Raw genomic sequence first — 18,160 nt, 5'->3', positions numbered from 1 at the left:
GCCCTGGTTGTAACCCGTAGCCAGAGCCGGCGAGGGGCACTGCACCCTGACCTTGGGGAGGGTACCACACCGGAGGCGCGAGACCCTACTCTGGTGGGGAGGGAGCGCCGAGGGGCACGGCTCAGAGAGGCTGAGGCCTCAGACCTGGCCACTGAGGGGAACCGGGCCCTATCCCTTCCCCAGCCGCTGAGTTCCAGGCCGATTTGAGGAAAGATCCCTCCTTGCAGAAGCTCAGGGACCTGGCCGACCTCAGTGTGGGACGGACCATGAGGAGAGGCTGCCAGGAGAGGTTCCTGTGGGAGAAGGAGTTCCTGTACCGAGAATGGGCTCCCCCAGGGGAAGGGGAGTCCTGTGGGATCAGGAGGCAGCTGGTGGTGCCCCAGAAGTATCGCCGCAAGCTCCTGTCCCTGGCCCATGACATCCCCCTCGCAGGGCACCAGGGAATCCGGCGCACCCGGCAGAGGTTGCTACAGAACTTTTACTGGCCCGGGGTCTTTACCACGGTCCGGCAGTATTGCCGATCCTGTGACCCCTGTCAGAGGGTGGGGAAGGCCCGGGACAAGGGGAAAGCGGCTTTGAGACCTTTGCCCATCATAGAGGAACCTTTCCAGAAGGTGGCCATGGACATCGTGGGGCCTCTCAGCAAGACGACCCGGTCGGGGAAAAAATACATTCTGGTGGTGGTAGATTTTGCCACCCGCTACCCCGAGGCAGTGCCCTTAGCTTCCATTGAAGCCGACACCGTGGCAGATGCGCTCCTGACCATTTTCAGCCGAGTGGGGTTCCCCAGGGAAGTCTTGACAGACGAAGGCTCCAACTTCGTGTCGGCCCTGCTCCGGTGCTTGTGGGAGAAATGTGGGGTCCGGCACGACTGGGCCTCAGCTTATCACCCCCAGTCCAATGGGTTGGTGGAGAGGTTCAATGGGACGTTAAAGATGATGCTGAAAACCTTTATGAACCAGCACCCGCGGGATTGGGACAAGTACTTACCTCACCTGCTGTTCGCGTACAGGGAGGTGCCCCAGGAGTCTACCAGATTTTTGCCTTTCGAACTGTTATATGGAAGGAGGGTAAGGGGCCCCTGGACCTGATGAGAGATGAATGGGAGGGGAAGGCCACTCCCGATGGAGAGTCAGTGGTGGAGTATGTCCTGATCTTCCGAGAGAGACTGGCTGAACTCATGGGTCTGGCCTGGGAGAATCTGGCCAGAGGACAGAAGAAGCGGAAGGTCTGGTATGACCGCACGGCGCGGGCCCGTGCCTACGCCACCGGGGATCAGGTGATGGTTCTCATCCCCGTGAGAAAGAACAAACTACAGGCCGCCTGGGAGGGCCCTTTCAAGGTTGTCAAGCAGCTCCATGAGGTAAACTATGTGGTGGAGCTGTCGAACCGGGCCCACCACCGCCGGGTGTACCATGTGAATATGATGAAGCCATATTATGCCAGGGGGAATGTGGTGTTGGCCGTGTGTGGACAGTGGGAAGAGCAGGGAGATGACCCGTTAGTAGATCTATTCCCTGGGACCAGAGCTGGTTCCCCCCTGGAAACAGTTCCCCTCTTGGATCAGCTAACCCCTGCCCAGCTAGCTGAGGTCAGGGGGGTGCTGCATCAGTATCGACAGCTGTTTTCCAACCAGCCTGGACGCACTAATCTGACTGTCCACCGGGTGCAGACAGGGTCGCACCTGCCAATAAGATGCTCCCCTTTCCGAGTCACAGGGAAAACTGCTCAGGACCTGGAAAGAGAGGTCCGGGACATGCTGGCTTTGGGGGTGATCCAGCCATCTGCCAGCCCTTGGGCCTCGCCGGTGGTGCTGGTCCCCAAAAAGGATGCGTTGGTCTGGTTCTGTGTGGACTATCGGAAGCTCAATGCCATCACTGTATCTGATGCCTACCCCATGCTCAGGCCTGATGAGCTCCTAGACAAGCTGGGAGGAGCTCGATACCTTATCACCATGGACCTTACAAAGGGCTACTGGCAAGTGCCGTTGGATGCAGATGCCTGGCTGAAATCGGCCTTTATCACTGCTCTGGGGCTCATCGAGTTCCTGACCCTGCCTTTCTGCCTCAAGGGAGCGCCGGCCACCTTCCAGCGCCTGGTGGACCAGCTACTGAGGGGGAGGGAGAGTTTTGCCGTGGCGTATATTGACGACATCTGTGTCTTTAGCCAGACCTGGGAGGACCATGTGTCCCAGCTTAGACAAGTGCTGGACCGACTCCAGGGGGCTGGGCTGACTGTAAAAGCGGAGAAGTGCAAGGTGGGGATGGCTGAAGTATCTTACCTGGGCCATCGGGTGGGGAGCGGCCGCCTAAAGCCGGAACCGGCCAAGGTGGAGGTGATCAGAGACTGGCCCGCTCCCCACACCAAAAAGCAGGTCCAAGCCTTTATTAGGATGGCAGGATACTACCGAAGAGTTGTGCCCCACTTTAGCGCCATAGCCACCCCCATCACTGAGCTATGCAAGAAGGGGAAGCCAGACAAGGTGGTCTGGACCGAGCAGTGCCAGGAGGCTTTCCAGGCGCTGAAGGAGGCTCTGGTCAGTGGCCCATTTCTGGCAAACCCAGACTTTGACAAGCCCTTTGTGGTGTTCACTGACGCCTCAGACACGGGACTGGGGGCGGTGTTAATGCAGGAGGATGAAAAGGGGGAGAGACACCCCATCGTGTACCTGAGCAAGAAGTTGCTACCCCGGGAGCAGCTCTACGCGGCCATCGAGAAGGAGTGCCTGGCCATGGTGTGGGCCCTCAAGAAACTAGAGCCCTATCTCTTTGGGCGACACTTCACTGTGTACACCGACCACTCTCCCCTGACCTGGCTGCACCAGATGAAAGGAGCCAATGCCAAACTCCTGAGGTGGAGCCTGCTCCTGCAGGATTACGACATGGACGTGGTCCACGTGAAGGGAAGTGCCAACCTGATAGCGGATGCGCTGTCCCGGAGAGGGGGCCCCGAACTTCCCCAGGTCACTGGTCACAGTGACCCCGCTCAGTTCAGTCTCGAAGGGGGGAGAGATGTGACGATGTGACGCAGCAGGGAGGGGGGAGTGTTGACCTGGGAATGTGCCCTGGGGATGGGAGACCTGAGAGCCTGTCACCGGAGCCAGGAGGGGGAGGGGGAGGTGACACCTCTGCCCAGGAATGTGAAGACAGGCTGCAGGAGAGAGCCTGCTGCGGGGGGGTTAGTTTTCAGTTTGGGGCTGGGTGGAGGAACACAGGGAACCCCAGGGCTGGGGGCTAAGCTCCCTGCTCCCCCAGAAGGACTTGACTGGGGAGTCCTGGGTGTACCCACAAGCTCTGTTTTGGACTGTGTTCCTGTTGTCCAATAAACCTTCTGTTTTACTGGCTGGCTGAGAGTCTCAGTGAATCCCAGGAAGAGGGGTGCAGGGCCTGGACTCCCCCACACTCCGTGACAATTGTCTAGACCATTGATAACAATAGTAGCTAGCATTGGACTAAAAACTGGTCCCTGGGGGACTCCACTGAAAACAACCCCACTTATTCATGTATCTCCTCATTGACCGCTACATTTTGAGATCTATCTGAAAACCAGTTTTTAATCCATCTAATGGGTGTCCTGTTAATTCCATGTCATGTAAGATTTTTTTAATCAAAATGTGTTCTGGTACAAAGTCAAATGTCTTAGAGAAATCCAAGGAAACTATATCAATACAGTTACCTTTATCAAACAGATCTATAATCCTTTAAAAAAAACCCAAAAAAGCAACAGGTTTCTCTGACAAGCCCTTGCTTCTATGAAACCATGCTTACTGCATGGAGTACATTTTTAGCCTCTAATTCTTTGTTAATGAAGTCCTGAATTAGCCATTCCATTATTTTACCTGGGATTGGTGTCAGGCTAACTGCTCTGGCTCCCCTGGCTAACCCCTTTCGCCCTTTTTAAATATTGGAACTATGTTGACAGTTCTCCCACCCTTTCGAATTTCCGCAAATGAATTAAATATTAGCATTACTGGTTTCAGAGAGCTCCTCACCTGGTTCCTTTAAGGTTCATGGGGTAAGTTGCTGGGCCTGGTGATCTGGAAATGTTTGATTTTTAGCAGATGCTTCCTCTCATCCTCTGCCATTGTAGTTGGTAAATTCCATCGCCAATAACTTGGCATAAACCAAATCCCATTGCATTTTTGACTGTCCTACAAACATATGTCTGATTTGCTGCCCAAACATTTACCTGCTGTTTCTAAGGTGTCCCCTCGGTGAATCTTTCAGATTATTTTCCCCATATGCATTTCCCCATGTTGCATTTTTCCATGAGTCTCCCACCATTGTTTTCTAAACATGTTTCTAACCTCTCTGGCTCCTTTTATATTGAATCCTTGTCCTCTTACTCCCCTCCCCACTTAACACCCTCAGTGTATTGTGCTAATGTTGTTTTACTCTCTGCTCTTCCAGATCACTCCCCAAAATGCACAAATGGGACCTATCAGAGCTCACTGTGATCTCTCTAACCCAGTCGCTCTCAACCTATTTACCACTGTGGGCCTCCTACGCAGCTCTCTCGGTGTTGTGGGCCATATCCACACACTATACATACTAGCTGTGTGGCCCGGAAGATGTCACATGGGCCACAGCTGGGTGCTGATTGGACCACAGTCGGGCCACGGGAGCTGTTAAACAATAAGATCCTGATGCCCCTGCTGATCTGTTGGAAAATAGACAGTATGGTAAAGAGAGGCTGCTGTGAAGGATTCGGGGAAGCCATACTGCCTCACGACACCTGAGCGAGCAGAAGTGGAGGACAGAATCTTAGCAGCAGAAGAGCTTGTAGCACTGGCCTGCCAGTAATTTCAATTTGAGTGTAAACCCAAAATTATATGGTCTTGCACTGTATAAAAATGTATATAGAATTTTCATAAATATAGAGGGAAGAGTAGCATAAAATCCCTCCTTGGCAGCTGTACTGAATCGCCTTACCTGTAAGGGGTTAAACAGTTCAAATAACCTAGTTAGCACCTGACCCGAAGGACCAATGAGGAAAGAAGATACTTTCAAATCTGGGAGGGGGAGGATTTGTTTGTTGGGCTGTTTTGTTGTTGTCCCCTCTCCGATGGAGGGAGAAGCCAAGCAGGTACAACATCTCCTGAAAATATACCTGGAATAATCCATCTAACACCATAGAAATTGTAAGTAGGGCAAGGAAATGCGTTAGGTTATCTTTTGTTTTAGCTTGTGAATTTTCCTATGCTACAAAGGTAGTTCTATTCCTGTTTTTGTAACTGTGAAGCTGAGCCCAGAGGGGAATCCTCTGTGTTTTAAATCTTTTTATTACCCTGTAAAGTTATTTTCAATCCTGATTTTGCAGGTGTAATTCTTCTACTTTTTTCTTTATAATAAAGTCCTTCTTTTAAGAACCTGATTGATTTTAGTGTCCTGAAGACAAAGGGTCTGGTCTGTGCTAAGGTAATTCATTGGTATATTATTCTCAAGCCTCCCCAGGAAAGGGGGTGAAGTGGCTTGGGGGGATATTTTGGGGGGATAGGGATTCCAAGTGACCCTTCCCTGAATTTTTGTGTAAATCACTTGGTGGTGGCAGCCATACCCTTCAAGGACAAGGAAAGGAATTTGTGCCTCGGGGAAGTTTTAACCTAAACTGGTAGATATAAGCTTAGGGGGTCTTTCATGTGGGTCCCCACATCTGCAACCCAGAGTTCAGAGTGAGGGGGGCGGGAACCCTGACAATTGTAAGCTCATGAAATTTGCCTCCTCTCTCAATGTGGAGGAAGATATGCACAGCTTCCCCTCCACCGCAGTTATGAAGTGCACAAACTGAGTTTTGCAATAAACAAAGAACAAGTTTATTAACTATAAAAGGTAAATTTTAAGTGTTTATAAGAGATAGCCAACAGAACAAGGCAGATTACTGAGCAACGGGCTCAACGGGTAGTGATCAATGGCTCCATGTCTAGTTGGCAGCCGGTGTCAAGTGGAGTGCCCCCGGGGTCGGTCTTGGGGCCGGTTTTGTTCAATATCTTCATAAATGATCTGGAGGATGGTGTGGATTGCACTCTCAGCAAATTTGCAGATGATACTAAACTGGGAGGAGTGGTAGATACGCTGGAGGGGAGGGATAGGATACAGAAGGACCTAGACAAATTGGAGGATTGGGCCAAAAGAAATCTGATGAGGTTCAATAAGGATAAGTGCAGGGTCCTGCACTTAGGATGGAAGAATCCAATGCACCGCTACAGACTAGGGACCGAATGGCTAGGCAGCAGTTCTGCGGAAAAGGACCTAGGGGTGACAGTGGACGAGAAGCTGGATATGAGTCAACAGTGTGCCCTTGTTGCCAAGAAGGCCAATGGCATTTTGGGATGTATAAGTAGGGGCATAGCCAGCAGATCGAGGGATGTGATCGTTCCCCTCTATTCGACACTGGTGAGGCCTCATCTGGAGTACTGTGTCCAGTTTTGGGCCCCCCACTACAAGAAGGATGTGGATAAATTGGAGAGAGTCCAGCGAAGGGCAACAAAAATGATTAGGGGTCTAGAGCACATGACTTATGAAGAGAGGCTGAGGGAGCTGGGATTGTTTAGTCTGCAGAAGAGAAGAATGAGGGGGGATTTGATAGCTGCTTTCAACTACCTGAAAGGGGGTTCCAAAGAGGATGGCTCTAGACTGTTCTCAATGGTAGCAGATGACAGAACGAGGAGTAATGATCTCAAGTTGCAATGGGGGAGGTTTAGATTGGATATTAGGAAAAACTTTTTCACTAAGAGGGTGGTGAAACACTGGAATGCGTTACCTAGGGAGGTGGTAGAATCTCCTTCCTTAGAGGTTTTTAAGGTCAGGCTTGACAAAGCCCTGGCTGGGATGATTTAACTGGGAATTGGTCCTGCTTTGAGCAGGGGGTTGGACTAGATGACCTTCTGGGGTCCCTTCCAACCCTGATATTCTATGATTCTATGATTCTATGAAATAAAACAAAACACGCAAACTAATCTTAATACACAAGGAATACTGGCTACAAATAATAATTTTTACCCTAAATGTTGTTTCAAGCAGGTTGCAGAATTTCTTGAAGGTAAACTGGACTGCTTGCAGCTTAAATCTTTTTTACAGACTGAACTGTCTCACCTGGACTCAGCCCCCTGCCCCGAGTTTAGATCCTTTGTTTCGTCAGATGTTTTCAGAAGTCTTCCTTCTTGGGTGGGGAGGCAGTGGAAAAGAGCCTCGATTAATTCACTCCACAGCCTTAAATAGCATTTACATATGGCAGAAACCTTTTGTTTCCCAGTCTGACCCCCAGACCCCTCTTTTAATGGAAAAACACTGGAAGCCCAAGACGGGGGTCTAGTACCAGCTGTCATAATCACATGATTCTGCAGTGTCAAAGCAGCAACCCAGGAAGCTTCTCAGGAAAACAGGAGATTAGTCTTATTGTTCTTCCTAATGGCCCATCCAGGCTGATTGCCTACTCTCTGGTGGGTGTTCCCCAAGTACACACACAGTTGTAATTGTTACATAGTCAATATTCCTAACTTCAGATACAGAAATGATACCTGCATACAAATTAGATAATCACATTCAGTAAATCAGAACCTTTCCAATGATATCTCACATGACCCATTTTGCATAAAACATCTTAGTTATGCCATATTCATATCATAAGTATATTTCTATAAAGAATATGGGGCATAACGTCATACCATTTATCTCTGGCTCAGCGTGGGCAGCATCTGCCATTAACATCACCAAAACATATCCATGAGAGGGGGAAACATTTCTTTAGGGGTAACAGATTTTGATTTGGTTGCTACCTGTCCCAGTTCCTGGGTGAACTGCACCTATGAACGCTCCTGGCCTTGTCGAGTGCATGCCCTCCCACCTGTCAGGCCTGGGGCCGTCACCTGGCTTGGGGAGGAATGATGTGATTCTCTGGCTCACAGATGGGCCCTGAGGGGCACTTCCCCAGGTCCTAGCTGTGATCACCTCACCAGATCTGATTTAGGCTCAGACCCTGCAGTTCTGGTCCCTCTTGGGCAATGAGAGTTAAAACCAGTGACCAAACAGCCTCCTTCCAGCAAACAATCATTTATTTAGAACAAAAGCATTTCAGAGAAAACAGCTTAAAAACAGCAAACCAGACATTCTGGATATCCAGCTTTTCCCCTAAGGCTTCCCAAGCCCTGGCTCTGAGGCGGTACAATTCCTTTAGCGTCCCTCCGCAGAGTCTCTCTCTGTCTCAGCCTGTCTCCCTTGACAGCTTCTGACAGCTTCTTTTTAACTGCTTGGTGTTTATCTCCTAGTTTCCAGCCTGGCAAAACAAGCTTGCATCTTCTTCGGAGACAAACTCCTTGAAGCTAACAGCTTTCACCAGCTGTTCTCAAACTGGGTTGGGACCCCAAAGTGGGTCGTGAGCCCATTTTAACAGGGTCACCAAGGGCTGGCATTAGCCTTGCTAGGGCCCAGGACCGAAGCCCAAGACCCACTGCCCAGGGCCAAAACCCAAGCGCTTCAGCCCTGACGCAGGGGCTCAGGTTACAGGCCCCATGCCTGGGGCTGAAGCCCTTGGGATTCAGCTTTGCCTTCCCGCCCAAAGTGGTGGGGCTCTGGCTTTGGCCCTGGCCTCCCTGCCTGGGGTGGCAGGGCTCAGGCGGGCTCAGGCTTCGCTCTACCCTCCTGGGGTCATGTAGCAATTTTTATTGTCACAAGGGGGTTGTGGTGCAAAGAAGTTTGAGAACCCCTGGCTTACACCATTGTCTTTCAAGTGTCTGCTGGGGGGGGGTGTCTTTATCTAGATCTATTGTGTTGCTTGCCTATTTGCTCTTCCCACAGCCCCCTATTCACTTAGATCAGTATAGTCATACAGGATATTCTAATGGTGCAAAAATACAGTAATTTCCCCTCACTAGCTCATATATAATGTTTAAATTGTTATCTAGCACTTTCCTAATGGCCATGCAGGGTGGGTCTTAAGTCATATGTGAAGCCTCTGTGAAGTACGGCCAACAAGGCATCCTCCACCTCCTTGCCTATCTGTGAACCTCTTGGCGTTCTTGTGGCCCCTGATCTCTCTCAGGCTATGGTGACCTGTGATCTCCTAAACACCTGTTCTGTGTTCATCCTTTCATGGGCGGGGGGGGGGGAGAGGGAGAGCTTAACCCCTTCTTCCCACTCCCTCTCACTGGGGGATCGCTGTCTCTTTGGTTCCCTCCTTGCCCCAGGCGGGTAGCTCTGCTGTCACTCCAAGACACCCTTTCCCTGGTCTCCACACACACACCCCAACATCACTAGAGCATGGAGCCGTTTGTGGGAGGCTAATTCAGCATGAACTGGTCAGGTTAGCAGCCCTGCCTCTGCCCAATGGGACAGACACCTTAGGGAGAGGCACAGTGCCTAGCTCTACTGGCCTCAGGTTTCCAAGCCAGCGTGGGTGGAGCACTTCCCTGGCTGCAATGGGAATGGGAAACGCTACAGTATCTGACACCCAGCCAAGTCTCTGCCTTTGTCCCGGGGGCTCCTTTGCAAGCAAACACCCCCTGAGCACCAGCTGTGCACCCTGCCCACTGCACAGCTGGCTCTGGAGCCTCCTGTCACCCAAGTATGGGGCCTGAAAGAGTCTGACTTACAGCAGCATCAGCATGGAGAGCCACACTCTGTCACTGGACCCAGAGCGGGAGAGGTCAGCCCAAATCATGGTGGGGCTAACTGGAGGATTAGAGCTGGGGGGCCCTCCGCCCAGAGAAGCAGTGTTCATTCAAGGCAGGGAGTGAGCAGCAATGCCAGCTACTCTGTACATCCAGGTCAGTTTTCCCACATGGGCACAGGAGAGGGTGCAGGGGTTAGGGGCGCAGGGGGGAGGTGCAGGGGTTGAGGCAAAGGGGGCACAGTGCAGGGATTAGGGGTGCAAGAGGGGCGGTGCAATGACGGGAGTGCCGCACCCACAGGGGCGCCAAAATACAAGTTTGCCCAGGGAGCCATTTTCCCCTAAGGCTGGCCCTGCAGGCCAGTGACTGATCCCAAATGGCATCAAATGTCTGGAGGAGGCAAGCATCCAGCTCTGGGACCAGGGGTGTTTGTGGGAGGAAGGGGACAGCCAGTGATTGTTTGGAGCGGGGTTCTGAATCCTACTTGGCCCAACCAGGGCTAGCCCTGGAGCAGCTCGGGATTACACTGTACAGAGCTACAGCCCATTGTGTTTCTGTTTGCTGTCAAGAACCCATTCAAGGCATAGGAACCAAATACAAACCCTGCCTCTCGAGATGCCACAGAAACCCATTTTAAACAACTGCCTGCCTTAGAAATAAACCGGTCCAAGTCAGTCACAAATTGCTGCCAGCCATGACAGAGTGCTGATCAGTCTTTGTGCAGGGGGGGTGCAGTTCTGAGCACTCAAACACCATCGCCCCCTGCTAGCCAGGCTCAGTAGAGAGCCCAAGGCACGAGTGGGCTCCAGAGACTGAGCTCCCTCTTGTCGCAATGGGAGCCCCTCCAGGGCAGGTGTGACATTGCACTCCATATGATTTGATGAAAATATGCTAATAAGAACATAAGAACGGCCATACTGGGTCAGACCAAAGGTCCATCCAGCCCAGTATCCTGTCTACTGACAGAGGCCAATGCCAGGTGCCCCAGAGGGAGTGAACCTTATCCAGTTCTCTTTTAAGCCCTGTTATAGTCCTAGCCTTCACAACCTCCTCAGGCAAGGAGTTCCACAGGTTGACTGTGCGCTGAGTGAAGAAGAACTTCCTTTTGTTTTAAACCTGCTGCCCATTAATTTCATGGTGGCTCCTAGTTCTTATATTATGGGAGCAAGTAAATAACTTTTCCTTATTCACTTTCTCCACACCACTCATGATTTTATAGACCTCTATCCTATCCCCCCTTAGTCTCCTCTTTTCCAAGCTGAAAAGTCCTGGCCTCTTTAATCTCTCCTCGTATGGGACCTGTTCCAAACCCCTAATCATTTTAGTTGCCCTTTTCTGAACCTTTTCTAATGCCAGTATATCTTTTTTGCGATGAGGGGACCACATCTGTATGCAGTATTCAAGATGTGGGCGTACCATGGATTTATATAAGGGCAATAAGATATTCTCAGTCTTATTCTCTATCCCTTTCTTGATGACTCCCAACATTCTGTTTGCTTTTTGGACTGCCGCTGCACACTGCGTGAATGTCTTCAGAGAACTATCCACGATGACTCCAAGATCTTTCTCCTGATTAGCTGTAGCTAAATTAGCCCCCATCATATTGTATATATAGTTGGGGTTATTTTTTCCAATGTGCATTACTTTACATTTATCCACTGTGACAAAGTTCCTCTTCTACCTTGGGGGGTCTTGTGCTTATTGACGGGTTTGCTCACCTTGGAGCTTCACGGCAGCCCTCAGTTTGGCCGTTTTCATGAATCCACAGTCCAGGTCAACTCCTCCTGTGTCTGACCAGGAGTTGGGAGGATTTGGGGGGAACCCGGGCCCGCCCTCTACTCCGGGTTCCAGCCCAGGGCCCTGTGGAATGCAGCTGTCTAGAGTGTCTCCTGGAACAGCTGTGTGACAGCTACAACTCCCTGGGCTACTTCCCCTTGGCCTCTTCCCAACACCTTCTTTATCTTCACCATAGGATCTTCCTCCTTGTGTCTGACAATGCTTGTACTCCTCAGTCCTCCAACAGTCTGCGTTCTCACTCTCAGCTCCTAGCGTCTCTTGCTCCCAGCTCCTTACACGTGCACCACAAACTGAAGTGAGCTCCTTTTTTAAACCCAGGTGCCCTGATTAGCCTGCCTCAATTGATCTTAGCAGCTTCTTGATTGCCTGCAGGTGTTCTAATCAGCCTGTCTGTCTTAATTGTCTCCATAAGGTTCCTGATCTGGAACCTTCCCTGTTATCTTACCCAGGGAAAAGGGACCTACTTAACCTGGGGCTAATATATCTGCCTTCTATTACTCTCCTATAGCCATCTGGCCCGACCCTGTCACATCACATTAAATTTCATTTGTCATTTTGTTGCCCAATCACTTAGTTTTGTGAGCTCTTTTTGAAGTTCTTCACAGTCTGCTTTGGTCTTAACTATCTTGAGCAGTTTAGTATCATCTACAAACTTTGCCACCTCACTGTTTACCCCTTTCTCCAGATTATTTATGAATAAGTTGAATAGGATTGGTCCTAGGACTTACCCTTGGGGAAACACCACTAGTTACCCCTCTCCATTCTGAAAATTTACCATTTATTCCTACCCTTTGTTCCCTGTCTTTTAACCAGTTCTCAATCCATGAAAGGATCTTCCCTCTTATCCCATGACAACTTAATTTACAAGAGCCTTTGGTGAGGGACCTTGTCAAAGGCTTTCTGGAAATCTAAGTACACTATGTCCACTGGATCCCCCTTGTCCACATGTTTGTTGACCCCCTCAAAGAACTCTAATAGATTAGTAAGACATGATCTCCCTTTACAGAAACCATGTTGACTTTTGCACAACAGTTTATGCTCTTCTATGTGTCTGACAATTTTATTCTTTACTGTTGTTTCAACTAATTTGCCCGGTACGGACATTAGACTTACCGATCTGTAATTGCCAGGATCACCTCTAGAGCCCTTCTTAAATATTGGCATTACATTAGCTATCTTCCAGTCATTGGGTACAGTAGCTGATTTAAAGGACAGGTTACAAACCATAGTTACAGGTTTCAGAGTAGCCGCTGTGTTAGTCTGTATCTGCAGAAAGAACAGGAGTACTTGTGGCACCTTAGAGACTAAAATTTATTTGAGCATAAGCTTTCATGGGCTACAGCCCACTTCATCAGATGCATGCAGTGAAAATACAGTAGGACAATTTTATATACACAGAGAACATGAAACAATGGGTGTTACCATGCACACTATAACAAGAGTGATCAGTTAAGGTGAGCTATTACCAGCAGGAGAGAAAAAAAACCTTTTGTAGTGATAATCAAGATGGGCCATTTCCAGCAGTTGACAAGAACGTGTGAGGAACAGTAGGGGGGAAAAACAAACATGGGGAAATAGTTTTACTTTGTGTAATGACCCATCCACTCCCGGTCTTTATTCAAGCCTAAGTTAATGGTGTCCAGTTTGCAAATTAATTCCAATTCAGCAGTCTCTCGTTGGAGTTATTAACTATCGTTAATAGTTCCGCAATTTCACATTTGAGTTCTTTCAGAACTCTTGGGTGAATGCCATCTGGTCCTGGTGACTTGTTACTGTTAAGGTTCTCAATTAATTCCAAAACCTCCTCTAGTGACACTTCAATCTGTGACAATTCCTCAGATTTATCACCTACAAAAGATGGCTCAGGTTTGGGAATCTCCCTAACATCCTCAGCCGTGAAGACTGAAGCAAAGAATTCATTTAGTTTCTCTGCGATGACTTGACCGTCTTTAAGTGCTCCTTTTGTATCTCGATCATCCAGGACCCCCACTGGTTGTTTAGCTGGCTTCCTGCTTCTGATGTATTTAAAAAACATTTTGTTATTACCTTTTGAGTTTTTGGCTAGCTGTTCCTCAAACTCCTTTTTGGCTTTTCTTATTACACTTTTACATTTAATTTGGCAGTGTTTATGTTCCTTTCTATTTACCTCACTAGGATTTGACTTCCACTTTTTAAAAGATGCCTTTTTATCTCTCACTGCTTCTTTTACATGGTTGTTAAGCCACAGAGGCTCTTTTTTAGTTTTTATTGTGTTTTTTAATTTGGGGTATACATTTAAGTTGAGCCTCTATTATGGTGTCTTTGAAAACTGTCCATGCAGCTTGCAGGGATTTCACTCTAGTCACTGTACCTTTTAATTTCTGTTTAACTAACCTCCTCATTTTTGCATAGTTCCCCTTTCTGAAATTAAATGCCACAGTGTTGGGCTGTTGAGGTGTTCTTCCCACCACAGGAATGTTACATGTTATTATATTATGGTCACTATTTCCAAGTGGTCCTGTTATAGTTACCTCTTGGACCAGATCTTGCGCTCCATTCAGGACTAGATCAAGAGTTGCCTCTCCCCTTGTGGGTTCCTGTGCCAGCTGCTCCAAGAAGCAGTCATTTAAAGTAATTAAATAAGTGTGAATATAATGTCACTGGAATATGCTTCATGCAAAAGATCTCCTGTAAAGTATTATTACAAAGCTTATAATCTACTGAATGTGGTCATCCTATTTGTATAAATGTATCACTCTTGTATCTGAAACTAGAAATATGAAATATAATTCTGAGGTCCTATTGTAATTATGCAAAGTGTGGGCCATTAATGGTTGTTTGGAATCTTGATGGCTCCCATTAACCAGGACAATTGACTGTAGATGGCTCAGTTTACTTGCAAGCCTTCCTGTGAGTCAGGCTGGGAAGAATGAAGGTTTGGGGTTTCACAGGACATGTGACCATGTCACCTGGTACTGGAATCCATTTTAAACCTGGTGTTTTTCCATTTAGAAGGAGGGGTGGGAACCCAGAGCAGGACAAAGGATTCCCACCTCATGCCAAAGGTATACAAGGTGATGGAACAGAACAAAGGGGGCTGCAGTCATGAGAAATCCCCTAAGTACCACCTGAGCTGAAACAAGGACTGTACCAGGGGACATAGGCACCGACTCCATGGGTGCCCTGGGGTTGGAGCACCCACGAAGAAAAATTGGTGGGTGCTTGGCACCCACTGGCAGCTCCCCCACCCCAGATCACCTCCGCCTCCTCCCCTGAGCGTACTGTCCCTGCTTCTCCTCCCAGCGCTTGCAGCCGTGAAAAAGCTGTTTCACAGTGTAATAAGCTGTGGGAGGGAGGGGGGAGGAGCAGGAATGCAGCATGCTCCGGGGAGGAGGCAGGGAAGAGGCGGGGCCGGGGATTTGGGGAAGAAGTCCAAAAGGGGCAGGGAGAGGGAGGAGTTGGAGCAGGGACTTTGGGGAAGGGGTTGGAATGGGGACAGGGCTGGGGTGGGACAGGGGGACGCAAGCACCCACCAGCACCGGGAAAAGTTGGCGTCTATGCCAGGGGAAAGTATTGGGCTCAGACTAGGAAGGAGTCTAGTCTGTGAAAGAAGCTTATTGGAACATCTCTGAGGGTGAGATTTACCTGCATTTAGTTTCCTACTGTATTAGGCTTAGACTTGCATGTTTTTGTTTTATTTTGCTTGGTAATTTACTTTGTTCTGTCCGTTATTACTTGGAACCACTTAAATCCTACTTTTTATAGTTAATAAAATCACTTTTTGCTTATTAATTAATCCAGAGCAAGTATTAATACCTGGGGGAGCAAACAGCTGTGCATCTCTCTCTATCGGTGTTATAGAGGGCAGACAATTTATGAGTTTACCCTGTATAAGCTTTATACAGAGTAAAACGGATTTATTTGGGATTTGGATCCCATTGGGAACTGAATATCTGGGTGCTGTAGACAGGAAGCACTTCTTAAGCTGTTTTCAGTTAAGCCTGCAGCTTGTGGGGGACGTGGCTCAGACCTGGGTCTGTGTTTGTAGCAGGCTAGCGTGTCTGGCACAACAAGGCAGGGCACTGAAGTCCCAAGCTTCCAGGGAAAACAGGCTCAGAGGTAGTCTCAGCCACATTAGGTGGCAGTCCCAAGGGGGTCTCTGTGACCCAACCTGTCACAGCAGGATTAAGATACACTGCAGGGGGATGAGCAGGGGATGCTTGCCCTGCTGCTGCCTATGCTGGGCCTGCTCTGGAGAGAGGGGGCTCTCAGTGCCATACCCTCTGTTTACACTGTCATCACCTAGACTGGGTTTAAACTCACTACCATACTATACAAATGAACATGAGGGGTAACAGATGCCCTAATCACAAGTCCAGCCTTCTTCCCGAGTGGCTGCCTTGCCTAGTGGCATCACTTTGGCCACCAGGGTGACACCATTCCATGCAGATCCTACAAGAATTTAGAGGTTGCCACACTGTCTCAGATCGGTGAGCTTTTGAGTCCAGGATTCTGTTTCCAACAGTGGCCAGGATGAACAGCTTCACAGGAAGGTGAAATGAACCCTGCAATAAGCAATGATGGACTAACCTGCCCCCAGAGAAGTTTCCTCCTGAAACACCCCCATTGTTAGAGATGCCCTGGAAAATGAGGGCCTTGATCCCTTCCAAAAGTTTTGTTCTGTCATCTTTATGATTATAACCAAATATTCCTGTCACACCCATAGATGTCCAGGCCCGTTTTTGAATCCTGCATATTCTTGGCCTCAATGATTTTTTGTGGTCATGAGTTCCACAGGATAACTGTGGTTTGTGTGAAATAGTCTTTTCTTTGTTCAGTTTTAAATTTGCCATTTTTTAAAAAATTCATTGAATGTCCCCTTCTTCATCTATTATGAGAAGGCTGAATAGAAATTCCTGGTCTATTTTCTCTGGATCACTCAATTTTGTACTTTTATCAGGTCTCTTCTTCATTTCCTTTCCAATGATTTCAATACCTCTTCATATGATTTTCCATATATTATTCTCATTGTGCTTCTCTGAATCTCCTCTGTTTCTGCAATACCATTTTTGAAAGAGAGTGACCAGAGATGACCAAGGATTCCAGGTGAGTGCCATGCTACTGATTTACATAAAGGCATTATAGCATTTTCCAGTTATTCTCCAACCTATTCCTGGTGCATCCTAACATTTGTTTGTGTTCTTGACTGGTGGGCGTGGGGGGTGTCCAGCTTGCTACTGCCCTGCCCTTCCTCTGGGTGGTAGTAATCCCCCCCGTGTTCCATCCACTAGTCTTCTGGTCCGCAGGGGAGCTCACTCTTGGAACTCACGTAAACATTTAACAACTTCTTTATTAATGATGCGAGGCTACAGCCACTGGAGCTCTGCTGATCAAGCAGTGTCATGACGGGGTAACTGACCAGGAGATAGCTCCAGAGAACTGGTAACAGGTATAATACTCTGTAGATAAACAAAGTAACCAAGTAACACAGAGCCTGAGCTGTTGCTGGGTAAACAAGTTAACCAATTACAAGCTGTTGTTTGGTAAACTGGTGCCTCTCACATGAATTATAACCATAAGCAAGATTCTGAGACCTGCGTACTTCAGACCAGGAGTCCACTCTGCATGTGCAGACCCAAAAAGGTCACATAACGGGCACTTTGATTGACAGCCCTAGGCTGCACTTTGCTTGCCATAGCCTGGCAGTACAGCCTACATTGACCTCTCCTGCATATTGAGAAACATCTTCATTGAGCTGTCCATTCTGAGTTAATGTCCATCTACAGTTAATCTAGAACTCAGCGGTGGAACTGAGTAGTTCATATTATTCTGTGTGTATTTATTTGCATTTGTCAAAATTTAATGTTATCTGCCACCAGGCGGCACATTCACCCAGCTTGGTTAGGTCCCTCTGAAGTTCCTCACAGCCTTCTTCAGTCTTGACAAATCTAAATAACTTTGTTTTATCTGCACATTTTACACCGTCACTGCTTACCTTCTTTTCCAGATTATTCATACATATATTAGACAACTACTATCATAGTATGGACCATTTTGGTTCCTGGCTTTCAGGCTTGGCCATGAAGAAATTGACCTTTTATTCCTCCTTTTTGTTTTCTGTTTCTTACCTAATTTTTGGTCCAGGAAAGCACTTTGCCATTCTCTACAGGACAACTTAGAGGCCTTAGAAGGCCCTAGTAAGGGGCTTCGTAAAAAATGTTTTTAAAGTCTACATAAATTGGTCATCTGGTTCCCCTTTATCAACTATTTATTGACACACTGTAAGGAGGGGCGCGTCTCTCCCCTTCTGACAGGGCAGGAGGCCACACCTCCTCGCTGTTTCTTAAGCAGGGCGCAGCTCACCGCTAGTGAGCCCTCCTGGTGATTAATCCAAGCAGCAGTTAGTCCCTCTGCTCAATCCCTCAATCAGGGCAGTGAGCAGGCCTGGCTGACAATCAGCCCAGGCCTTAGTCAGTCTTTCCACCCCAGTCCCTCAATCAGGGCAATTCACAGTTTATAGCTCCGGCTGAGTCTGTGCAATTCAGCCCAGCAATTCAGGGTGGGGAATTAGCTCCCAACTGGAAGCGACAGCGAATGCGCCTGGCGCCCCAGCATCAGCAGGTACCAGACCAATTCAGGCCTCCTGGCCTATCAGTGGGGAGGTGGCCAGGTGCCTGGGGTAGGGAGATGCAGGCCCTCCCACTCCCAGCCCTGGGCCCTATTAGTGGCAGGGTAGTTCACCACTAGGTCAGCAGGGATCCACCCACAACACGCTAGCCA

The sequence above is a fragment of the Natator depressus genome, chromosome 27, assembly GCF_965152275.1.
Source record: "Natator depressus isolate rNatDep1 chromosome 27, rNatDep2.hap1, whole genome shotgun sequence".
NCBI lineage: Eukaryota > Metazoa > Chordata > Testudines > Cheloniidae > Natator > Natator depressus.
Note: the sequence above shows the minus strand (reverse complement) of the source record.